The sequence below is a fragment of the Giraffa tippelskirchi genome, chromosome 6, assembly GCF_054371585.1.
Source record: "Giraffa tippelskirchi isolate mGirTip1 chromosome 6, T2T-mGirTip1v1.2.pri, whole genome shotgun sequence".
Classification (NCBI taxonomy): Eukaryota; Metazoa; Chordata; class Mammalia; order Artiodactyla; family Giraffidae; genus Giraffa; species Giraffa tippelskirchi.
This window is the reverse complement of record NC_137280.1, coordinates 99,858,493-99,885,983: the sequence shown is the minus strand read 5'-3', so window position 1 is coordinate 99,885,983 and position 27,491 is coordinate 99,858,493. Positions and strand designations below refer to the sequence as shown.

The 27,491-nt window shown below is 34.2% G+C and overlaps 1 protein-coding gene across 1 annotated transcript in view; it reads left to right on the top strand.

The window, feature by feature from the left end:
- Positions 1–27,491, top strand: part of LYRM7 (LYR motif containing 7) — a 620,686-nt gene that overhangs the window by 79,113 nt on the left and 514,082 nt on the right. Inside the window, exon 2 of the mRNA XM_081500261.1 lies at positions 6,586–6,719. The gene's annotated coding sequence lies outside the window, so the exon portion shown is untranslated. The remainder of the gene's footprint in view (positions 1–6,585; positions 6,720–27,491) is intronic.

Below are 27,491 nucleotides of genomic sequence, written 5' to 3'. Positions count from 1 at the left end.
TAACCCACTGGCAAATAGAAGTCACTTTTAAATTATGAGGTTAAATGTGAAATTAATAGATGAAATTTGATATTTTAAGCAGTTCGTTTTTCTGAAATTAATTGTAAACATCAACCTAGTTTGAAAGTAGCAAGTCTCTTTTACCATCCTAATGATTGACATTTTGGAAACCTTTGTTTTTATCTGGTATAGCAGAGATTACTAAGGTCTGCAGAGTAGTGTTATATTGAATTATTTATTACCTTCACCATTTTCCAGCATTATTGAGATATGACTGACAAGTAAAAATATATATTTGAATTATACAACTTGATGTTTTGGTATATGTAAACATTGTGGAATAATTCCCACAATCAAGTTAATTAGTATATCCATCACATCAAATAGTTACCATTTTTTGTGGTGAGAATACTTAAGATCAATTTTCTTAGAAGGTGGTGCTAGTGGTAAAGAACCTGCCTGCTAGTGCAGGAGACATAAGAGATGCAGGTTCAGTCCCTGGGTCGGGAAGATCCTCTGGAGAAGGAAATGGCAACCCACTCAAGTATTCTTGCTTGGAGAATCCCATGGACAGAGGAACCTGGCAGGCTACAGTCCATAGGGTGGCAAAGAGTCATACATGACTGAAGTGACTTAGCATAGCACAGATTTTCTCAGCAAATTTCAAGTATACAATACAGTATTATTAATATTCACTGTAGTCACCATGCTATATCTTAGATCCCCAGAATTTGTTCATCTTATAACTAAAAGTTTGTAGCTTTTGACCAGTATCTCCCCATTTCCCAATACCCTGCAACCCCTGACGATCACAATTCTATTCTTTGGTCCCATAAATTCAACTTTTTAAGATTCCACATATAAATGAGATGATACAATGTTTGTCTTTCTATGGTTGGCTTATTTCACTTAACATAATGTCTGCCAGGGTCATCTGTGTTGTCACAAATGGCAAGATATTTCTCTGTCGGAATAATATTCCTGTGTGCGTGTGTGTGTGTGTGTGCGCGCGCGCAGATCCACAGGCATGTGCCAGATTTTCCTATCCCTATTTTTCATTCATTTTTCCAGGAATGCTGATGTTTGCACATCTTGGCTATTGCAAATGGTGTTGAAATGAACATGGTTGTGTAGATATTTTTTGAGATACTCATTTCATTTCCTTTGATTATATACCCAGAAGTAGGATTGCTAGATCATATGGTGGTTTTTTTTCTTGAGTTTTTGAGAAATACTCAGACAGTTTTTCATTATGGTCATTCCAATTTACCATCACCATTGAACCTAAAATTGTATTGATTGAGTGTTTCTTTGTTTAAATACTAATACTTATATTCCATCTTGTCTCAATAAAATTTTAAGAGTAAATATTAATATTAGTATGATTTACATTAAAGTATTTTTTCAAAGTACTTCAGAGAGCTATATGTTGGTAAATGTACTCAAAATCTGCTTATTTGATAATAAATATTACTTGAGTACCTATTATATTCCAGGAGCCATGCTAGTTGAAGTAAATGTAGTAGTGAATCTAAAAGGTGTGGTTTTTGTTCTCACAGAATATAAGAAAAAGCATAATAGCTAGCAAATGAAAGAGACTTTATAAATTGTGACAAATACTATGAAAGCAATGAAAATTGGGTATGGGGTGAACCAGTAACTTACATGAGAAAAAAACTTATTTGAGAAGTGGATGTTTAAATTGAGAATTGAATAATTAGAAGCCATGTGAAAACTGGAATGGATGACAAACAAAAGAACTCAGGAAAGAAAAATGTTGCAGGAGCATAGTGATCAGTGAAGGTGTATTAAATGATAAGGATGGAGAAATAAATCAGGGTCAATGAAAGAAGGATCAGGAAGTGCAGGAAGTCTTTGGAATTTTTATTCCAAGTGTGATGGAAGCCTTTAAGGGGTTTTAAGCAACAAATGAACAGGGTCTTCTTTACATTTTAAGATGATATATAGGGAAAGATTACTGGTCACAAAGGAAACAGTTGAGGGGTGGCTGCAAAAATTCAGATTAGAAATATGATTGATAAATGCCATAGGTATGGACATAGGAAGGTAGAGTTACTCATATTTTCAAGGTAGATTAAAACTGGATGGCAAATTGGATGTAAAAGTAAGCAGGGGTTGGCAACTAACTGGACAAAAATAGACTTCTGCCTTAAAAAACTAGGTATATGGTGGAACATTTACTGATATGTGGATATTTGAATGAAAATGAAGAGTTCTCTTATACATGTTAAGTTTGACGAATTTGAGGCATTAAATTATAGATGCTAAGAATTCATGTAGAAATGGCAATTTTGAACTCAGGAATGATTTGGGCTACAAATACATGGTTTGGTATAGTAGTAAGTAAGTTGCTTTTTCAGAATTACCTGTTTTCTTTATTTCCAAACAATATTATTGTCTCCTGTGTCCCACTGTCAACTGATTTAATCAGATAATTGGCTAATATTTGGTTCTCGTGAGTTAAAATGTCATCTTAAAGCAGATATTTGCTTGTTCTGATCTGCATGGCTCCAGTTGTGTTACCTCACATAGGCAACCATGATCCACCTCAAGCCCTGAGTCCTCCAAATTCCTCTCCCCCTTTTACTTATTTAAATCCAACTTTCAAGACCCACACAAGCATTTACCCTTCCTGAAATCAAATTGAAACCAAATTGTACTAATGTCCTTCTTCCTAAATTTTCCAAGGCCCTTGCTGAATACTTATATAATTATTGCTCCTTTCTGTTTTCCTAAATGTATTCGATTTTCTAGGAAATCTTTATGATTTGGATAATGACTTACAACTCATTGTTTCTCTTGGAACCTGCATAACAAGCACAGGGCTGAGTTTAGAAAGATGTTTAACAAAGAGTAACTGAACAGAACTTTAACAGATGCTTAGTACAAATATTAAATGGAGTGATATTTAGGCAGAAATTTCACATTATTGTAATTGGTAGAAATAAATATTTAGCAGTTGATAGTCTTCTTGACACTTTTTCATTAAAACTGTGTTTGTGGTTACTTAACATTTTCACAAGGACAGTTTTACACAGAATTATACAGAATAATGCAAGGCACTGTTTGACACGAAACAGTACAAGACACGCAAAAATGGAGTTTTTCCTTTTTTTTAATAGTAGATAATGAAATTATGCTACCCAGTATAAAGTCTCTATAGAATAGCCTAAAAGATAAACTTCTATTACACCATTGCTTTTGTTTCTGTTATCAAATATCCTCTTGATTCTGAGGACTTGTTGAGTTCAATAATTAATCAGAATTTTTGGAATTATTAATTTTATCTTAATCTAGCCATATTTTTCTTTTCCCTTGTACTCATATGCCAGTTGAACAAATAGAGTATTATACCAACAAAACTCTCAATTATTCTATAAGACATATTTATAATAGCAGCTTTCTGTAACAAGGATACTACACAATAAATTTATTTGGGTCACCCACTAATCAGCTGAAATAAGAGTCTTAAATTTTGTTTAAATAGATAATATGTGATCACTATTTAGGTCGAAAGAAATCATTAACATCTGTCACATGATAATTTAGTATATGCACAGGGAAAGGCAGTAGGGATACAAAAATGGAATAAAATATTTTATCAGCACTCAAGAGCTCAAAGGGAAAACAGATAAGCAAACAGCTGTAGTATCATATAAGTGCAATAATAGAAACATGTATAAATTGTTTAAGAAATAAGTAGTATGCCCAGAAAGCTAGCCTTGAAAAGTAAGTCAGAATTCACCAGAAGAATAAGGAGAACTGCAGATAGGGAGAGTAGCATGAGCAAACGTGTAGATATGGCCACATAGGAAAAGCTGGTTCTGGGCCCACTTTCCTTCTTTTCCCTCCCACACCTATACAACCTTATCCAGCTCCATTCTTTCATACAGCGTCTCTTCCTTAGTCATTCCTATAACCTAGGGATGATCACGCTGGAGATGTGATCTACATTCTGGAAGGTGGGCCTGGGGAAGGGTTGGTACAGGCCTTGGATATAGGCTTGGCACCATTTGAGCAGGGAATTCCAGCATCTCAGGCACCAAAAACATGGTGAAGAAGTGGGGAAACATACAGTATCACAGTGAACTTGTCCCTTGGCCTCCTAGCTTTTTGCCCTTATGGCAAAATGAAAGGAAGACAAGGGAAGGGCCTTCTCAAGTACTGTATCCATGCCTGGGAGCCCTCTGCATTGGTTCAAGAATTGTACTGGCTGCAATCATCTATGTATTCTCTGCTTATGGGAAGTGTCTGTGTAAATGCAAATCATCACTCCTGAAGACATTTTCCCAGTTTTGGTCATTGGTATTATTGTATTCTCCAAAACAGTATGGTCAGTAATGGATAGCTTACTGAGACAGTGAATAATGAACAAAGTTATTTGAAATAAGTGAAGAAAATGTGGCCCTGCCAGTAGTTTATCTTCATTTTGTAGATTATGTTTAGTTTTCTCTTGTAACTTAATAGGACTAAATATAATAAGATGCTTTTCCAAATTTCCAAATAGTGAGAGTCTGACACTTTTCTCTAAAAGTTCTGATAGTTAATAATAGTCTGTGACCTTCTTTGCAGGAAAACAGTTCAATTAACTGCTGCATTAAAAAGTCATTTGCTGTGAAAAGATAGTACTCATCTTGATTCCATCCCATTTTCATAGTTCTTTGTAACACCTTACACATAATGGAAAACAAATAAATACACCAGACAATTTACTGAACCAAACAGGAGTTCGTCCTCTTTCCTCTCATGTATTTATCTTGCCATTCCTGCTTGAACATTTTATCCTTTGGGTGAATGCTTTATTGTTAAATTGTTTTGAGGAAAGCTTAACAGAGATATGAATAATCCAATTAAAATACTCTTGCTCCTGTAACTTTGTTACCTATTGTAGAAATGTAATTCTTGTATAAGTTTGGTGGATAAACATGTTAATAAGAGATTTTACTGAGAAAAATTAAAGCTTATGGAAGAGATATTCCCTATACACAATAGCCTTCTCTATAAATGATAATTTTTTACAATTTGCTTCATGAAAATTCTAACATGTCCCCAATAATTAAATTCCATGGTTCTCTAATAAAATATTTTATCTTTGCTTTAATATGAATAATCAGAGAGGCTCAGCATACTTCTTACCCTGTCAGCTAACATTTAGTTTTCAGATAATGGCATCTGTTATTATTGGTTTTAAATATCTGAGCATTGTTACACATTGATAGTTAACTAATAATAACAACTAATTGATATTAACTAATGTTTACTGTCCAAATCATTATTTATAAAATTTATTTCTATGTGAAATAGAATTTTTATATACACTCACTGATTTTTACCTTTGACCACTTATAGTACCGTGAAAATTATATACCTATCTTGAAAAAAATGTGCTGATACCTTTTAATATAAACAGCAAGCACAGGAAACAGACACACATAATATGCAGAGGACTTGCTGTCCAAACCAGAAAGTTACCTGGATTTGATTGATTCTTAAGAATATTTTTGTTGCATTCTTTTGATTTCAGCTATTCATGTGAAAGGCCCAGAGCTGATGGTAATATTTTTCTCTGAGTAGTTGCTGTTATTTAATATAAAGTTGTTGAACCATCTATGAGCTGTATCCTGGCAAAATACACTGTGAGGAGCACCTAGTTTATTTTTCTCTGGAGTTGTTCCCATATCCTTGATGGAGATCTGCCCATGATTATCAAACTTCATCTGGGGAAATGAACTCTATTTTCGGTTCACAGTGTGATGGATTTGGAGAATGAACAAATCTGGAAGGATTTATAAACAGATTCTGTTTTAAATCATGGGCATGTAGCGGGGGATAAAGTGGCAATAAATTCTAAGCTTCTGCATCACATTTGGCATGATTGTGAAAGCTAAAGCAGAAGAAAAGTTTAACATTTCTCAGAGAAGGCAAAGAGAAACAGAAGGCAGAAAACCCAAGGATTAACACTATGTAAAGGACAGGCTGAAAAGAAAGCTCTAGAGAACACCCAGACTGAGGTTTATGTGAAGGAAGGCGTGGTGACTGGTGTGAAATGCCATTGAATGGTTAAATAAGAGGGATTGAAGATTTCCTCTTTGTTTATGAATTTGGAATTTTGAGTAACTTTTTAAAGATATTTCAGTGGGATGATAAACCACAAATATAGAATAACTAAGGGCCTCAAATGGGATAAGACAGAGTGCACAGTCAAGAGACTAGCTTTAAGTTTGAAAAAATTAGCTCTTTGAGTGAATTAGTTTCATCATTTTTTTTTAACACTGACTCTATTATAGGACTTTACATTTTTAACAGAAAATTTTAATTTTTACATGAATTTTACTAGATGTTATATACTTTTTAAAAAGTTATACGGTAAATAGACAACTACTCTGTTTCTTTTTCAGTTTGCATGATGAAGTTATTTAGCAAAACTTTACTGACATACATACCTTATCTAATTTAACATCATGTCTAATTAATTTTATATTTTTGAGTAAGATCTAGCTCTGATTCAAATGTTTTATGATTTGTTAGTTTGCTTACTTACAGTGGGCTTCCCTCATGTCTCAGACAGTAAAGAATCCGCCTGCAATGTGGAAGACCTGGGTTCGATCCCTGGGTTGGGAAGATCCCATGGAGAAGGGAACAGCTACTCATGCCAGTATTCTTGTCTGGAGAATTCCATGGACAGAGGAGCCTGGCAGGTACAGTCCACAGAGTCGGACACGACTGAGCAACTTTCACTTTTCTTAGAGTAGTATTAGTATAGTAAACTTCCTGAAAAATAAGAAAAATGTGTGTCTGGCTAAATCATACTTTTTGGTGTGCAGTGTACTTAGAATTGTAGATATCAGTGATCTCTATAAACTCATTAGTGTATCAGTTTTTAAAAAATAAAGATGGGTATCAGAGTTTTTCCCATACCCACAATGCCAAAAGCTTCCTACAATTTGATTCTAATGATGTATTATAATTCACACTTTAATTCTGATACTTTTGTCTTAATTTATAACAGTGAGAAAAGCATTGTTCTAAAGCATAACCTAGACCTTAGATACCGCATTATTTATTGGCTCCCATTATATGCCTTAGTCAAATTTCCAGAAATTAAATGATTATTTGATAAGGTTAAGGGCCATACAGTCTCACTTGGTCATTATCGATGTCGGTGATCTGAAAGGTGGAGGGGGAAGGAGGAATCTGTGAATTCATTCAGTCTGCACATGTCTGAGCCCAGAGAGTCTTAGGAGAAAAAAAAAGTCACTAACCTTCAAAGCAAAGAACCCCAAGTTTTTCAATAACAAGAGTCATCTCTTATTCTGTCAGTGTATCAGATGAGGAAGGAAGACAGAGAATCAAGATCTGCCATTTTGCGTTCAAGAATTTGGATAACAAAGTGTTGAAAAGAAAAGATTTTGAGAGAAATTCCTCATTAAAAAAAAATAAATCCTCAGTCTGTTGCCTGAGGAGCTATAGCAGATGAAGTCTTGGATTTGTGATGAGTGGACATTGGATTGAGGATATATGGACAAAATAGAATGCAGATTGCTTGCATTTGAACAGTATTCTGAATAAAAATATGAACAATAAGTATCTAGGCAAAGGTAAACAGGACAGGTTTCTCAGGTATCCTGATTTTAGGTGAAAGGAGGTCAATCCTAGCTCCAATTCATCCTGAGTCAAATAGTACACTCACCAAATGGCATTGATTCTTGTGTGATCAGTAGAGCTATGGGATTTTCCAAGAGGGTTTTACATTACATTTCTATATGTTTTAGGACGTAATTTTGCTCACACTATCTCTTAGTTTTTTATATGCAACATAAATAGTGCTAGCCACTGTTTGTTACTCATTACTGATTTTTGTCATTATTTTATCTAACCTAAATGTTTATACCAGTGAAAAAAAGAAGCTCTATCATATGGGAATGAAATGAGGGAACCTCTCTATGATGAATGATATGTGTTCTTTAGAAAATATGTGTGTTCATAGAATTTCTAAACTAACAACTTAGTAAGCTTCCTAGAATTTGACAATCATATTGAAAACTGTCATTTTATCAGTATTTATTGCTCTTTTTTCCCCTGTTAATTTATCAGAGTGGCATAAAACACTAGTGCCAGCTGTTTTTTTTTTTTTTTCTTTAAAAATTTTTTTAATGTATTTTATTTATTTTTGGCTGTGCTGGGTCTTCGGTGCTGTGTGCGGGCTTTCTCTAGATGTGGTGAGTGGGGGCTACTCTCTAGCAGCAGTGCACAGGCTTCTCTTATTATGGAGCACAAGCTCTGGGGCGTATGGGCTTCAGTAGTTGTGGCTTTCGGGCTCTAGAGTGTGGGCTCAGTAGTTGCAGCACACTGGCTTAGTTGCCTGCGGCATGTGGGGTCAAACCAGTGTCTCCTGCATTGCAAGGCAGAGTCTTAACCACTGGACCACCAGGGCAGCCCTGTTTTGGCTTTTTTAAAGCCTGATACAAGCAAGATTTAAAAAAAAAAAAAAAATACAGTACATATGGTTTTGTGTTTCTCTTCTTTTAAGCCTGGATTTATTGTGATGCTTCTTAATCTGTCCCCCAAATTAGGACTCTGCTACTTATCATATACTGAAATTTATATAAATAGAACATACAGACTATTTCTCAATGTTACATCTCCATTTAATAGCAGCAGATCATGTGGAAGCTCAAAGCATTGAGTTGTGAAACAGATGAACTGTTTACCCACAGTGGTGACAAGACCAGTGCTTGGAAAACCATGTGCATATATTCTTTACATACTTTGTAAGGAAATGAGGATTTAAGTGCCATTATTGTTAGTGTTTTAATTAGAGCAAAGTCTTGGCCTTTTAGTATGACCTCCTTTCTTTTATACAGAAGGAACAAACTTTTTGCTTTTATTCTCTTTGAAGAAAATTCACTGTAGGAAACCTATGGAAAATTAAATTTGTTCTCGTATACTAAGCTCTCTTATAGTTGTTCATCTCATTCTCCTGAGCACAGCCCAGTGTACTGTGTACAAACAAGATGATTTTTAAATTTTAAGTAAAGGATGTGATGAGATAGTGTTTTGCACTGAATCTTCTAGTTCTAAGTGTGCCCAAGGCATAGATAACTGGTAGCAGATGTAAGAACATTGACATACTGGGAATTTCTATAGATTTTATTTTAACTGCTGGTTCTGGTATAACTTCTTATGATGGAAAGGGAAAGTCGCTCAGTCGTATCCAACTCTTTGTGACTCCATGGACTATACACTTCATGGAATTCTCCAGGCCAGAATACTGGAGTGGGTAGCCTTTCCCTTCTCCAGGGAATCTTCCCAACCCAGGGACTGAACCCAGGTCTCCCGCGTTGCAGGCAGATTCTTTACCAGATGAGCCACAAGGGAAGCCCAAGAATACTGGAGTGGGTAGCTATCCCTTTTCCAGCAAATCTTCCCAGCCCAGGAGTCAAACCCGGGTCTCCTGCATGGCAGCTGGATTCTACCTATTTTTACCTGTTCCCCCAAAATATAATCTTTATTTTTAAATTAAATAATCTGAAATACTTGTTGTGAATAGGAAAATAATGCAAATTCTAATCACTCATATAAAGTAATTTATCCTTTTTTTTGTTGTTTTTTTTTTTTTTTTTTTAGTAATTTATCTTGTCTCAATACTACTGATTGATTTTCTAGACCCTCCCCAACTTGCCCAGTAATAAGCATGTGGGTTCTTCAGCAGATATGGTCAATAATCATAATATAAAAGAGTCTACAAAAATAATCCACTGCTCAGAGAAATGCTCCCTATACTCAGTTTTAAAATATAGTTCCAAAAGGTTTAAACCATTTCATAGCATCAACTTTGCCTAATGAAAAAGAAAAAAGTCAGGAAGTTGGATTCATATGCTTGAAGGAAGCATATTAAGTTACAATCTAAGGAAATGTTTCTTTTATTTTTAGTGATCATATAGCTATTTCTTTTAGAGTATTTAACTTTTTACTTGATTATGGTTTATTCTTTACCAGCTATGTTCCAGAGATCTGACAATATATTGGACATAGTAGAGATTTATTATATATCTCCAAATTCATATTAAAAGTGTTGTCCTTTTAATAATGGGCTTCCCTGGTGTCTCAGTGGTAAAGAATCTACCTGCCAATGCAGAAGACATGGTTTCAATCCCTGGGTCGGGAAGATCTCCTGGAAGAGGAAATGGAAACCCACTCCAGTATTCTTGACTGGGAAATTCCATGGACAGAGGAGCCTGGTGGGCTACAGTCCATGGGTTCACAAAGAGTCAGACATGACTTAGTGACTAAACAATAACTACCTATTAATAATATAATTCTCAAGTAAGCTTTGTAAGATATTTCAAAGTACAGCTATGTTTATTTTTTTCAGGGAATAACTTTCATATGAGTAAAGATATTTTCTTTAAACTATTTAACATTTAAGGGAAAAAATTTACCTGGTATGCAACTTTTATCTTGAAACATTGTGATCAAAACAGTTGTGATATATGAAGTAAGAGTAAATAGTGAAAATATGGTCACCATATTTGTTGCAGTTGAGTTTTTATTTTTTTCCCAAAACATTTTTTATGATGGCTCTTCCAGGACATTTTAAGCTATTCTGTCCAGGTGGTGCTATTGGTAAAGAATCTGCTTTTCAAAGCAGGAGGCACGAGAGATGTGGGTTTGATCCCTGGGTCGGAAAGATCCTGGGAGTAGAAAATGGCAACCCACTCCAGTATTCTTACATGGGCAGAGGGACCTGGCAGGCTACAGTCTATGGAATCACAAAGAGTCAGACATGACGGAGTGCATGTGCACACGTGCGCACACACACACACACACACACAAGTGAAAATACTAATTTCTAAAATATAGTAATGATTGTTTCCTAGAGGAATCTGAACTGCCACCTTCATTTTCCATTGGAACATTCATGAAAATGCACATGCCTATGCAACATCACTAAAGTTCTAAAAATTCAATTTAAATTTAATTATCTGCAAGATGTAAAAGGAATTTTTACTCATCAAATCACAAAAGGGCTTCAACCATGGGAAGAAATAGAATATTTCCACTACCCCTTGCAGAGGGGTTTTCCAGAATCAAAAACTTATATCCTTCCAAATGGACCATCTTGGTACAAGAGCCAGAAAATCTAGTAACAAAACCTCATAAACAAAAAGTTTATATATATAAACATAAAACTTTAATATAAAGGTAACAAATAATGGTAAGATATATCTGTATATAAAATCCCAGATTTTCTTAATGAAATGTAGAGCTGAGTGTGTGAGTGAGGTTAAGTAAAATGATGCCTGATTCCTTGTCTTGTTGAAATAAAATGTAAATGAATAAGTTATTCTTTATATTACTGACTGATAAAATTTATGTATTTTTAAAAAATAAAACCTCTACTAGGAATTAAGATTTAAAAATATTTATACACACATGCATAGAAACTTAGCTTTGATTTAAAAATGAAATCTTAATAAATGTTGTTTCCTGAGGAAAAAATACATTTTGAAAAATTGAGCATCAAAAGATATGCTTGAAAGACAGAAATTTGAGACCTTTGTAAAAATACCTCTTCTAAGATAATTGTATTAATTTGTTATTTTAATTTAAACATTCTTAATGTAAAACTTAGGATATCTTGGTAGGAATACTGAAATATCCTTCATTAGTAGTTTTCTACTATAAAAGTGTGATATCACAGACCATGTGGTCATGATTCTCTAGTCACTCCAAACAAATAGGAAAAAAAAAACCTCCTAAGGAATTAGGTATTATAGTATGTCATTCTTTTTCTCCCCCCTCACCCCCGTAACTTGAAAACATTTAGCCAGAAGAAAAAGGTTTTACTATTAAAGAACACAGCATAATTATTAAGAAGAACATATCCTCAGTTGTTGCAATTGGGTGTTAGATTTTATTGTATAAAATCAAGAAATATATCTAATATTTCCTTTTGATAAAAGTGTGTGTATGTTTTTTGAAATGAACTTGCATTCCTATATCTTCTTCATGATGAAGCATACAAATATAGTCAAGTATAGATAAAAATATTCCTTCAAAGTACTTACCATTCATCTTTGTCTAGAGAAAAGAAGTAATGCTCACTCAAATAATTTCAAGGACATAGAGATCCAACTGAGAAATTAAAAGGGCCTTGAATATAACTTGCAGTGATGCACCTTAATAAGGTTTAGCTTCAAATTTTTCACGGTACAGTAGAAAAAGCAATATTCTACATGAGAATTTTGGAATGCTTTTTTGGTAGCAGAGGACAAATTGTTTTACCTTTCATCTTTCCCTGGTCTCTATTCCAAAGTTGCATGATACAGTGTAGCTCCAAAGAATTATATTTGATTAAAAGTTAAGATTTTCAGTGAAATCTACCATAAGCAAAATTTATAAGCTTATACAAATATGCCATCATGTAGTAGTAAAAACAGTTTAAGGAAATGCTGTGATGATTCATTTGCAGGAAATTAAGAACTAAAGTACATAAGGTCTTGTGAAAAAATGCCTGATGGTAATATCAACTGTATTTGAGATTCACTGTTAATTTTTGAAAAAGATTAAGTAATGACTGTTTAGTTCTTAAAATAAGTTACTACATAAAATAAAGACCAAAAAAAGAAAGAAATTTTGAAATTGATAATAAAGAAAATGTACCTGTAGTATACAACACAGACTGCCAAACTGTGTCCCACAGCCCCAATCCAGCACACCTCATGATTTTGAAATGAAATTTTGTGGTAACAGATCCACTTATTTGTTTTGTCTAGGACTTCTTTCCTACTGCAACTTTAGAATTGAGTAATTGTTACAGAAACTGGCCCACGTATAATGTTTTTTGCTGTATGGCTGTTCATAGAAAAAGCTTGTTGATATCTGGTATAGAAACATTCAAAGCCAAAATATTAATTAATGCCATACTAAAACATAACCAGCTAACTCTTATTTTGATTCATGTCTTTAGGCTTCAGTATAAATAAATATACCTCTTATGATTAAGAGATCTTGATTAAGACACCAGTTTGGATCCCTAATATTTTAGTAAAATAGTGACTCCTTAGAGATGTAAATGTGGAACAAAAGTGAATTGTATATCATTTTTGTTCCACATTTGCAACAGTTTTTAATGCCTCATTTTATTTAAGCTGTTAAAAGTCAGAAGATTTTACATTACGCGTGGTATAAGATTGGTCTACTTCTGAAAGAAGTTTCATAGTCATAAATTACAGTGAAAATGTATTTTTTGAATTACAAAGTCTTCACTGTCATTTTTTCTCCCATAGAGAAGCCTTCCATTCAGGCAGAATCCTGGTATTTTTAGTGCCTAGCCTGGCATTTAGCAGATGCCCTATACATATAAGTTAAATGAATTTCTTTTGATAACATTTTGTAGCCTTTGTCTCACTATCTATGAAGGGAAGATTTTCGTAGCTATTCAGTTTTCTGCAGACAGCATTTGGCAAGGAAATAAAAACAGGCCGTGTAAATTATATTAATCATAAGCACACAATTTCCAGAGATTGCCTTTCACTTGGAGATAATGAAACAGCCATGGCTGGTTAGCTTTGATTTACTTGAAGTTTCTATGGCTGAGCTTTCCATTTAAACAGATTTGTGAGTCTCTTCCTTAGACATTGAATTTATCCAGAAACACTCTCTCTTTCCATGATGTTAAATTAATATTGATTTTTCTTTTAGTTTTAAAAGCCATCAATTGAGTTTTAAAATGTATCAGTGATTATTATGAGAGTTAAGTAGTACAAGTAAAATGAGCAACTTTAATTAATCCAGTTGAACAGTTAATGACCACATCTTTTACATGAAGCTCTGTTCCCTTAGTTTAGTTAGTCCAGTGGCATTTCGTCAGGAAGAAGTGCTCTTGAAATAGTACAGAGTGTCTGCATAAAGAGCTTAACATAGGAACTCTGTAACTAATCTTTTCAGAAGCTGAAAGAACAAAATTAAGGAAGAATGAAGACAGTGGGTTGTCCCCTTAAAAATAATTTATAATTCAGGAGGTAAAAAATTAGGCTCTTTGTCTTCCTATCCTAAAGTTTTTACATTTGAAAACTAAAAGGAAATACTAACCAGTCCTTGAGGAATGTGTCATAATTATTGCCATTTAAAAAATGAAACAACAGTGGATTTTTTTTGTTTGGATGGTTTTTTAAATTTTATCTTAATTTTTTATCACCAAAAACATTTTGTATTGGGGTATAGCCAATTAACAACATTGTGACAGTTTCAGGTAAACAACAGAGGGACTCAGCCATGCATACACATGCATACATTCTCCCCCAAATCCTCCTCCCATCCAAGATGGCACATAACATTGAGCAGAGTTCCATGTGCTATACAATAGGTTTTTGTTATTATCCATTTAAACTTAGCAGACATCCCTTATATGTGAAATCTAAAAAGAAGTGATACAAATGAACTTACAAAACTTTCTAAGTCACAGACTTAGAAAACAAACTCACAGTTGCCATGAGGAAGGGATAGTTAAGAATAGTGGATTGTTAATTTTACTTTATTTTCTTGTACTTGCTGTTATTGATATATTCAAATAACTACCTGTACTTTTCTCCTGAGAATCAGCGTTTCTTGCCTTTTCATTTATTTAAGCATGAAAATTGGTCCATTAAGAGCTTTAAGGGCTTTTATTCCAAAATCTAGTTGAAATCAGATCAAGTCATGGGTGCAAATATCAGACTCTTGAGAAGACCCTGATAAATTTGAGGTGGCCCTTATAGCTTCTCCGCTAGCAAAGGGGTTCAAAAAGTTAATACATTGCCTTATAACCTTACTTTTTCAGCCAGAAGTAGAAATGATCAGGAATTAAAGATATATACAAGTATGGCTATAATCTAATAGACTGGATTATAGTCTAATATACAGAAAGTCAACAAAACGTTTAAAGGATTTGCTGTATTTTGGACTGAAAAGGATAGAGATTGTTGAAAATGAAAAGAAGACTCTTAGGCCTCAGTCATCTAAGGGGAGAAAGCAGTACTATAGAACTGCTCAGATGGAAATATGAGCCATTTCTCATAGAATAAGAATGAGTCAGAGGACCCAAGATTACAGAGAGCAGAGTCAAAAACCCTTGGGAACTAGTCTCGAGAAGCCAAACTAGGTTCTAATCAACAACATTTCCTACCTCCAGCATTGTGGTAGTTGCAAAAAAGGCATTTGCTTTCAATATATGATTCCATATATAATTATAATACAAATAGAACAAACACTTAGTAAATTAGAAATAGATAGGAATTTCCAAAGCCTAATACGATTTTATCATGAATATAGGACAAACATCATCTTAAATAAAATAACAGTAGAAGCAACCCCTTAAAAATAATGTATAAGTCAAATATGTGCACTACCACCACATCTATTCTGTGTTTATTGGAGGCTCTAGATAGTATAAGAAGAAAAAAATATATATTAGGGGCATAGGATAGGAATTTTAAAAAGTTATTTGGAGATAATTTTTATCATTCACATAGAAAATGTGAATAGCTTTGTAACGCTGTTTTAGATTATACATAAAGCGATATCCTATGATACTTCTCTTTCTCTATCTGACTTACTTCACTCAGTATGACAGTCTCTAGGTCCATCCATGCTGCTTCAAATGGCAGTATTTCATTGTTTATGTCTGATTAATATTCCATTGTACTGAAGTAAAATACATATGGTGAAATACACAGATTTTTAAGTGTTCAGTTTTGAGCTTAACAAATACATACGCTCATGTAATAACCATCCTAATAAGAATACAGAATATTTCCATAGCATCAAAAATTTCCATTGTCCCTTTGTCCAGACAGTGTCTTACCCCATAGAAACAATAGCTTGATTCCTGTCACCACTGATTAGTTTTGCCTGATTTCAACTTCATTCAGATGAAATCGTGTGATATTGACAGCATGTACTGTTTTGTATCTTGTTTCTTTCTCTCAGCATAATGTTTTGGGGATGCCTGCATTGGTAACTTGATTGCTTGTATTACTTGATACTATGTTTTTTACTCTACAAAGATTTCATGAATTATCAAATCTCCCGTTGAAGGACATTTTACTTGTTTCTAATTTTGTGCTGATTTTAATAAAGCTGCCATAAACAGTATTGTGAAAGGCTTTGTGAGGGTATATGTTTTTATCCCCTTGGGTAAATCCAAGAGTTAAATTTCTAAGTTACAGAATAAATGTGGGTTTAAATTTATAGGAAATTGCCAAATAATTTTCCAAAGTGGTTGTTCCACTTTATACAACCACCAGGAATGTATAAAAGTTTCTGTTGCAACATATTCTTACTAACATTTCATTTTGTTTGACTTCTAAGTTTTAGCTTTCCTAATGGGTTTAAAAGTACTGTCATCATGGTTTAAAAAATTTTTTCCCTGAAAATTAAAAATGATAAACAACTTTTGGCATACTATAAATAACAAGTCTTTATAACATACAAGTTGATATCTTTGTTGCATATATGCACCCATGAGATCTTGACAACAATATAATGAACATTTTGTTCAGTTGCTCAGTCATGTCTGTACTTTGCAACCCAATGGACTGCAGCGTGCCAGGCTTCCCTGCCCTTTGCCATCTCCTGCAGTTTGCTCAAACTCATGTCCACTGTGTCAGTAATGCCATCCAGCCATTTCATCCACTTTTGCCCCCTTCTCTCTCTGCCTTCACTCTTTCCCAGCATTTCAAATCAGTTCAGTTGCTCAGTAGTGTCCGACTCTTTGTGATCCCGTGGACTGCAGCATGCCAGGTTTCCCTGTCCATCACCAACTCCCGGAGTTTACCCAAACCCATGTCCATCGAGTCGGTGATGCCATCCAACCATCTCATCCTCTGTCATCCCCTTCTCCCGCCTTCAATCTTTTCCAGCATCAGGGTCTTTTCCAATGAGTCGGTTCTTTGCATCAGGTGGCCAAAGTATTGGAGTTTCAGCTTTAGCATCAGTCCTTCCAATGAATATTCAGGACTGATTTCCTTTGTGATGGACTGGTTTGATCTCCTTGCAGTCCAAGGGGCTCTCAAGAGTCTTCTCCAGCACCAAAGTTTGAAAGCATCAATTCTTTGGTGCTCAACCTTCTTTATGATTCAACTCTCACATCCATTCATGACTACTGGAAAAGCCATAGCTTTCACTATATGGTCGTTTGTTGGCAAAGTGATGTCTCTGCTTTTTAATACGCTGTCTAGGTTTGTCATAGCTTTTCTTCCAAGAAGCAAGTGTCTTTTAATTCCATGGCTACAGTCACCATCCACAGTGATTTTGGAGCCCAAGAAAATAAATTCTGTCACTCTTTCCATTTTTTCCCCTTCTATTTGCCATGAAATGATGGTACCAGATGCCATGATGCTTGTTTTCTGAATGTTGAGCTTTAAGCCAGCTTTTTCACTCTCCTCTTTCTCCTTCATCAAGAGACTCTTTAGTTCCTCTTCTCTTTCTGCCATTAGAATGGTGTTATCTGCATATTTGAGGTTATTGAAATTTCTCCTGGCAATCTTGATTCTAGCTGTGAGTCATCCAGCCCCGAATTTCATGTGATGTGTAGAAGTTAAATTAGCAGGGTGACGATGTACAGCCTTGACGTACTCCTTTCCCAGTTTTGCACCCATCCATTGTTCCACGTCTGGTTCTAACTGTTGCTTCTTCACCTACATACAGGTTTCTCAGGAGGCATGCATGGTAGTCTGGCACTCAATCCATCTCTTGAATTTTCCACAGTTTGTTGTGATCCACACAGTCAAAAGCTTTAGCATAGTCAATGAAGCAGAAGTAGATTTTTTCTGGAATTCCCTTGCCTCTTCTACGATCCAGCCAATGTTGGCAATTTGATCCCTGGTCCCTCTGCCTTTTCTAAATCCAGCTTGTAAATCTGAAATTTCTCTGTTCATGTACTGTTGAAGCCTAGCTTGAAGGATTTTGAGCTTTACCTTGCTAACGTGAAATGAGCACCATTGTACAGTAGTTTGAACATTCTTTGGCATTCACCTTCTTTGGGATTGGAATGAAAACTGACCTCTTCCAGATTCTGTAGAACCTATCAAATCAAGGCACTAAGATTGTGGAACTGAGAGCTTTGAATTGCCTCATAATGAATAAGAACCAGACTTGTGAGCCAAAAGATAGAAATATAATTTCATAACTTATGTTTCACAAAAATGCTAATAGTTCATGTATATTAGAGTGGAATTTCAAAATTATGGCTTTTGTGAACTTTCTGAATTGTTCCAGAGTATCTTCATTTAAGTTTTTAATGAAAAAGTACAGTTTATGAATGAAAAGTCAGAGAATATTATTTTATTGAATCTGTGGTAGCAATGCTGTTATCTCTTAAATAAATCAGATGACAGCTTCTTCATTAGCAGCTAGGATGTCAGTATTTAAAACTCTTTCATTCTTGGGCCCATGGAGATACCATCTCTTTCTATGATATCATGACTTGTAACCTTGGAAATAAGATATGTATATTTTGGTCTTTACTGCAAGAACAATTAGTTACTAGGCAAGTGATCACATTTGGACTGTTGTTAAAGATGGAAAAGTAAATTCTGCATGCTTTTGCTTGAGAAGAACCAAATGTAAAAGTGAGAATGAAAACAGCAAACTCCATTACCTATGAAAAAATGGACCAGCCATGCTTCCAAACCATTATCTATGAAATGCTTTTGCCAAAAGGAAAAAAAGGTAAAGTTGGGGAAGAGCTAACCCAGTAGAATCTTCTTTGAATTCATAGAGGAACTTAATCATTAAAGAAAATAATAATTCTTCCATCATTAAGTCCCTGGGAAGTCAAACACAGAGATTTAGAATTCTATTAGTCAACAGACAACCTTTAAACCAGATTTCTATTGTGCTAAATGTGGTATGTTTGATTGCCTTTTTTCTCCTTGTATTGTGTCTTAAGGCATTACTTGGATTCTTGACTCCCCAAATGCATTGATCATGCTTCATACCCATTAATAAAATTACTACTACTATAAAATACAGTGTATAAAGTCTCATGTATTCTCACTGATCTTCTTGGCCTTCCTCTTTCAACTCGCAAAATTGTTTGTGGCCACTTCACATAGCTGTATTTTAACTATCTAAAAGGAAATTTCTAATAGCTCATATTGTCTTCCAATTTAAAATTTTAAGAGATTGACTCTCAGGGGGTTCTTGGATCCAGTTTCCTTTGGAGAAAATAACTTAATAGATTGTGGATGCAAGATTTACCATTTGAAATACATTCTTTTTAATAAGGGTTGATTTTGACGTCTGAGAGCTGAAGTCTCCTCTGAATCATCTCCCTTTTTAATTTTGTCACCTAATAATCTTCCAGTTTGCTCTCTTATTTTCTGAAGTTCAGTTGTATCCTGAGATTAGTTCTTTATTCATGTAAAATAATATTTGAGCTCTCTTCCTACTATACTAATCCCTGCTAATCAAAATACTGTCCTTAGATTGACATTGTCAGTATTATATGGGCATTTGTTAGAAATTAAAATTTTCAGATCTTTCAGATTATACCTACTGAATTGGAACCTGAGATTTTTAGCATGATTTCCAGGTGATTTGTATTTATATTAAAGTGTGAAAAGTACTGACCCAACCAAATCAATTCTAATATAATATTTAAATAATTTATAAGCTTAGTAATTGCTTTTCTATTTAAATTTATAATAGTTTTATTCAGTTTTTTCCTCCATCTCAGTCCAGTTGGTAGTCACAAATTACATGAGTCTTATAAGCGTGTTTCTTACCTTGAGGAAGAAAGAGAAGAAGGGGTGGAGATACTAGTACTTTCTGCTACTCCTGGAGTTAGGGCAAAATGCTTTTGAAGATCGCCAACTTTGGTATTGGATGAGTGAATTAACATAAAATCTCTGGTAGGTGGGGTTGTAATAAAAGTAATATACATTAAAATTGGCTGATTTTTGAGATGTATAGACATAGTACAGCACATCTATCAGCTTACTAACACATTCACTCATCCTTTCCCCATCTTGTTAAATGACTACATCAGTGTGTGTTCTGAGTTCTTAGCTCCAAAGCAATTTTTAAAATAAATTACTGAAGCTTGATTAATTTATTGATACAAATTTCAGTTGTATTAAAATACTTTTAGGAATTTTGCAATAAGAGATGCTTCTGGGGACTTAATTATTAATACTCTCTTGTGCCTAAATCATTGGGTATAAAAATTTGTCATTAGTAGGACATTATAAGTAACCTTCTTATCAAAGAAGTGAACACGAAAAAAGTGTGCATTATAGCGTTAGAGAGAAAGTACCTTTGGTTTGTACTTGTTTTTTTTTTTTTTTTTCTGTAATATTTGTGTTTAAGTCAACATCAGTTACCCTGAAGTGAAGCAAGAGTGAGAGAAAAGAGATGGGAAGTACAGACAAATTTTGATGACTCCATTAGAAATTTCATCTCCATTCAAAACCTTTATACATTTTAGTAACATGTATAGTCTGAGTTGATGAGTCTGGATAAAATCAGAATTGAAAAGATTTTGCCAGACTTATTTGTAACTCATAAATTATAGGCTAACCATTACATCTATAAACGTATGTTCACATTTTTTCAAAAAAGGCAACTTTATACTCAGGCTGAGAAGTGGATCCTATTTTTGCATCTTAATCTTATTTTGAAGTAACTTTTCTTGCATAGTTTTTGTGTTACCATCCAGTGTTAAACTTTTTACAAATTTATGTTATCTATATTTTATAGAAGAATTTCTTATATTTGAGTGTTTAACTATGGGCCAAGCACTGTTCATTTCATTCTCCTATAACTTTATAAGTTGTAGATAATATCATTAGCTTCCTTTTACAGGTGAGGGAACTGAAATAAAGAGGTTATATCACTTGACAGTATGTGATTAAATAAAGATGTTTATCTCAAGCTACATGATATGTGCTATTATTAAAAATAAATTCCATTAAAAGAGAAGTGTAGTAAATAGAACAAATATTCTGTCATTTTCCTTTCCTCAATTCCATTTTCAGTAATAGAAGTAGGCACTACTAGTCGTTTTGCCAATATTTTTAGATCTTTTAAAAATATTTAGACATAACCACATTATAAACACAATTATATATATTAACATTTTCAAATATGACTCATTTTCTATGATACAGTAAATATTCCTGGGAAGCAACATGACACAATCAGAATAGATGACCCATTTTTAATGTTTTGTATAAATACTAAATCACACAAAAGTAAAAAAGCCATTTCTAAAATACATGTCAGGTTTAAAGAAACACCTTGGTACCCATGCCCAGTTACTTTAAAAGACCATTACCAAAAACCTTTTAGAGTTCCTTGTCTCCTTCCCAGTCCCATTTTTCCACTTCCTAACCTAACCTAAATTTTGTGGGCTCTTTCCTTTTGGCTTTACTTTATTTTTTTGTTGTTTTTGTAATATTATGTATTTATGTATTTATTTTTCATTAAAGGATAATTCCTTTACAGAATTTTTCTGTTCTGTCAAACCTCAACATGAATCAGCTATAGTTATACATATATATATGTGTGTGTGTGTGTGTGTGTATATATACACATATGCTTTACTTTATATGTTAACCATCTCTAAAATAATATTTAGTTTTGAATGTCCATGTACTGAATGTAAGCACAAAATTACAGTGTACATTTTTTCTGTGACTAGCTTTTCTAAATGATTCTTATGTTCCTGCAGTTCAGTCATATCATCTTTTTCATTTCTGAATATTAGTAGAAAATTCTTTATCCACTCTATTGGGTAAAGTTGAGTGGTTTGGAAATTGTTCCCATTGTGAGAAGAGTCACTATAAACGTTTTTATGAGTATCTCACAATACTTATGTATAAGATTTTATAAGTTTATAAGCTCTTTTAGGATTGATTAATTGATTACTATAAAATTATTTTCATAGTGGTTATACTAATTTATTCTCCCACAAGCAATGAACAAGAAATCTCTGCTCTATGTAACTGCTAACACTTGGTATTACTTGAAATTTTAGTTTTGACAACTTGGTTGATGCAAAATGGTTTTCCATTTTATTTCAGTCATTGTGTCCCTGATTATTAATTTAGTTCAGAAGTTTTTCTTGGTAATTCATAATATTGATTTCTTCTTATGTGAAGTGTCTATTAAAATGTTTTACCCTTCGCTCTTTTTTGATGAATTGAAATTTTTATTACATTTAAGATACAAAATATATCTTAAGATACAATATATATTTTATTATTTTCTGTGCTATAAATATTCTCTCTCAGTTTTTGGATTATCTCTCAACTCATTTAATTGTGGATTAGATCAACATGTTTTTTTTTTAATGTAATTAACAAATTTTCTATGTATATATTGATTTTTTGTGTGTATAATTTGAACTATCCTTCCTTTCCCCAAGTATCTAAGGATAATCTTGTATATTAATTTTTAAACTGTAACAAATACTGTTTCACAATTAGGTCTTTAATGTTCTCAGAATAGATTTTTGTGTATCTTATGTAGTATGGGGTGTGATTTTATTTTTCCCCTATTGACTAACCATTGGTTGAATAACATGTACTGAAATTTCTATTTTTCGCTGATCTGCTTTACCAACTCTACTCTAAATCTTTCCATATTTATACTTCATTAGTCAGTGTTTTTATCACTATGTCAACACCACATTCTCTTAATTAATATAAATTTAGAGAGGTTTGTATATTTAGTTGAACAAGCCTCCACAGTCCTATCTTATTACTGACCTTGAAAACTATCTTGATTATTCTTAACCTTTCCTTCATAATATTCATAAGCTCTTCCTTGTGAATATTGAAATTAGCTTGTCAGATTTCCAACCCCCATCCCCAGTTCAGTTCAGTCGCTCAATCATGTCGACTATTTGCGAGCCCATGGACTGCAGCACACCAAGCCTCCCTGTCCATCATCAGCTCAAACTCATGTCCAACAAGTAGATGATGCCATTCCACCATCTCATCCTCTGTCATCCCCTTCTCATCCTGCCTTCAATCTTTCCCAGCATCAGGGTCTTTACAAATGAGTCAGCTCCTCACATCAGGTGGCCAAAGTATTGAAGTTTCAGCTTCAACATCAGTCCTTCCAATGAACACCCAGGACTGATCTCCTTTAGGATGGACTGGTTGGATCTCCTTGCAGTCCAAGAGACTCTCAAGAGTCTTCTCCAACACCACAGTTCAAAAGCATCAGTTCTTTGTCACTCAGCTTTCTTTATAGTCCAACTCTCACATCCATACATGACAACTGGAAAAACCACAGCCTTGACTAGATGGACCTTTGTTGGCAAAATAATGTCTCTGCTTTTAAATATGCTATCCAGATTGGTCATAACCTTCCTTCCAAGGAGTAAGCATCTTTTAATTTCATGGCTGCAATCACCATCTGCAGTGATTTTGGAGCCCAAAAAAATAAAGTCTGACACTGTATCCACTGTTTCCCCATCTGTTTGCCATGAAGTGATGGGACAGGATGCCATGATCTTTGTTTTCTGAATGTTGAGTTTTAAGCCAACTTTTCTACTCTCCTCTTTCACTTTCATCAAGAGGCTTTTTAGTTCTTCACTTTCCGCCATAAGGGTGGTGTCATCTGCATATCTGAGGTTATTGATATTTCTCCCAGCAATCTTGATTCCAGCTTGTGCTTCATCCAGCCCAGCGTTTCTCATGATGTACTCTGCATATAAGTTAAATAAGCAGGGTGACAATATACAGCCTTGACGTACTCCTTTTCCTGTTTGGAACCAGTCTGTTGTTCCATGTCCAGTTCTAACTGTTGCCTCCTCATCTGGATACAGATTTCTCAAGAGGCAGGTCAGGTGGCCTGGTATTCCCATCTCTTTCAGAATTTTCCACAGTTTATTGTGATCTGCACAGTCAAAGGATTTGGCATAATCAATAAATCAGAATTAGATGTTTTTCTGGAACTCTCTTGCTTTTTCGATGATCCAGCGGATATTGGCAATTTGATCTCTGGTTCCTCTGCCTTTTCTAAAACCAGCTTGAACATCTGGAAGTTCACGGTTTACGTATTACTGAAGCCTGGCTTGGAGAATTTTGAGCATTACTTTACTAGCATGTGAGGTGAGTGCAATTGTGTGGTAGTTTGAGCATTCTTTGGCATTGCCTTTCTTTGTGATTGGAATGAAAACTGACCTTTTCCAGTCCTGTGGCCACTGCTGAGTTTTCCAGATTTGCTGGCATGTCAAGTGCAGCACTTTCACAGCATCACCTTTGAGGATTTGAAATAACTCAACTGGAATTGCATCACCTCCACTAGCTTTGTTCATAGTGATGCTTTCTAAGGCCCACTTGACTTCACATTCCAGGATGTCTGGCTTTAGGTGAGTGATCACACCATCGTGATTATCTGGGTCATGAAGATCTTTTTTGTAGAGTTCTTCTGTGTATTCTCGCCACCTTTCTTAATATCTTCTGCTTTTGTTAGGTTCCTACCATTTCTGTCCTTTGTTGAGCCCATCTTTGCATGAAATGCTCACTTGGTATCTCTAATTTTCTTGAAGAGATCTCTAGTCTTTCCCATTCTGTTGTTTTCCTCTATTTCTTTGCATTGATCGCTGAGGAAGGCTTTCTTATCCCTCCTTGCTATTCTTTGTAACTCTGTCTCTTCCCTATTGCAAAACTTTGTTACAGTAGTTCTTATACCTATATTTCATGGTGGTCTTGAATAAAATCTGCCTAACTATTTTAATGTGTCACTGTAATTTTATCTTTAACATAATCTATGTAGTGTGAATTTCTATAGCAATGTATGTAAGGAGCAGCCTATGGTTATGAATTCTAAAAATTCTTTTTTCCTCCTACACTCAGTGCCAGAATTTGAAACAGGCAATTTTCTTTAAGGGTAAAATTTAACCACTAAGTTGTAGATGTAACCTTAGGCATCTTGTTTTATAATTGAGATCTTCTTTTACACGCCTCAATTCGGATGAGCCCTGGGCTTAGTCTAATAGCCTTTGAATTCTGGAAATGCTTCAAAACTTCAGCTCAATTTAACCCCATCTTGCTGAATATCTTATGGAGAAAAATCAGTTTTCATGTCCACTTTTATCTGCACCAGCTGATTATTACTTATATTTTGATCAGTTCTTAGCACATTAAGATGATTATAAAATATATTTATTTTCCATTTTTAGTTACGGTAATTAGGTCTGCAGAGAATGTACTGCCATATAATGGACATCCATCCATAATGATATCTTAACATGGAACAGGAAATTTTTTTATTGTTTTGAGTCTTCGATGTAAGAAACATAGCTATAATATTTATCTGAATACCAAATATGTGACTCTGTAGATGTAATACTTTGTATAAGTAAAATTTCATGTGGTTTCATTACTCACATATATAGACCTTGTATTTGCTTTTGCATCTCAAACTCTTTTTGTTTTTACCAGTGTCTTGGGTATTTTAGTACTCTTAATCAACTCCATTCAAATATAAAGGGACATAGGGAAATGAAAGAGCAGCAAAGAGCAACACTTACCAGCTTAGACTCTAGACGTCTTGGATTTTCTACTTAATGGCTGTGAGATCTCTGAAGTTATTCATCACTATATACCTCATTTTCTTCATTTGCAAGAAAGAACGGAATAATAATGATATCTAAGCCATAGGATTTTTCTAAGGATTAAGTGGGTTAATATGATTAATATTTTCAGAACACTGTCTGGCACATAGTAAGTGCTATGTAAATACATAGTGTCATTATTACAAAGAAGAGCATTTTAACCCCCGGACATATTTTTCTAAACTTTAACAATTAAAAGGGAAAAAAATAACTAATAAAGTTACTTGTTTATTCTTAGATTTTATTATTCATGGCTTCTTTTCCCAATAATAAACACAATGAGAAAGTTAGCTACTGAAAACTATCTTGCATTTGTTTTTTGACTCTTCTCTAGTCATTAACATAAAGGGTCATCGTGGTTTTGTACTGGAGGTGCTACTGGTGGTAATTTCATTATGGAACTTCTAAATGTGGAGACTGCTTTCAGAACATCCCTGACAAATACTCCGTAAACCTCAGATTTGCTGTAACACTTGAAGAGATGGGAATAACTCTGGTTTTAAGGCAGTCTGCACTGTTGTTGCTGGATGGCTGTAATTTTTATGAAGTTCTACTTTATATTGTATCAAAAATAATGCTTCCTTTAACTTCTATGCAGTGTATTTTGTTCTGCCACCTAAATAATATGTCCACTACATCTTGTATCAAAAAGGAAGCATACTACTTCCTTTACAAATACATGAATCAACTATTTTAAAAGCATTTATTTAGCAAAGCTCATTGGACCAAATAGGTATTTAAAATATTAGTTCCCCGTCTTCAACTTGCTGCTTCTTTTTAAAATATGTCTTTCTGCTCATTCCTTTCTATCTCCTGCTCTCCTTTCCTCATTTTTTTATTCCCATTGATGTCCTTAGAAGATATATATTACATACCTTCAAAACTTTCCTTCTATACAGTCTCCAAGCCTTACCTTTATAGTGTGGTTTCACTACTAATTGCCATCCTGTTCTGACCTTTCCTTTCATCACTTGAATTTCTAATTATATCTTAACATGTAGCTCAAAGTACTATAGAAAGCACTAATCTCATTTCCTCCATTGTGCTAGCCATGTACCGTGATGCTGGGTACCATAAACCTTCACTTAGCTTTTATTTACCTAATTTAGGTTGTACAGTGAGCTGAGGCCCTTCAAAATCTGCAAGGGCTTTTACATCAATTGCTTTTATTTAAGGATTCCAACTTTCAGATTGCAGTTGTACAATTGAATATTTAGCCTAAAGTCAAGGCTTTATATTTATTCCTATTGAATTTTAATCTTATTATTACTTCTGTCTATAATTTGGGCCTGTCAGGATATTTCCATCTTGATTTGACAATTCTTCCCAAGACATACCAACAGGAAATTTGAAAAATCTGACTTGCATTGCCTTGTCCAAGTTATTGAGCAGGTTTTCCAAATACACTTTTAGAACCACTCTCAAAATACCAACCTATTGATATACATTATTTCAATACATTTATTTAAGCTATTATACCTCTGAAAACTCTGTTATTAATACTATGTGAAAACATTTTGAATGCTTTCAATTAGGATGTATTGAAAGGCTTTACCTGTATGACGTTCATCTGACCTGCTAATCTGGAAGCTGCTTTCAAAAAGCAAAGTATTTAAATTTTCCGTGACATTCTAAGTCAATTTATTCCCATTCCTAGAAAATGTATCTTTATTTAAATGTTCACAAGCCATCTGTACAAAAATCTTTGCTAGAATTTTGCCAAAGTATAATTTAGAGGTATTTAACAGTAGCATATGAAATCCCCCTTCCTATGTCTGAAAATCTGGAGCAACATGTGCTAGTGTTTCGCTCTCTGGCAGATCTCCTATCCTCAGTGTATTCCCAAAACTTA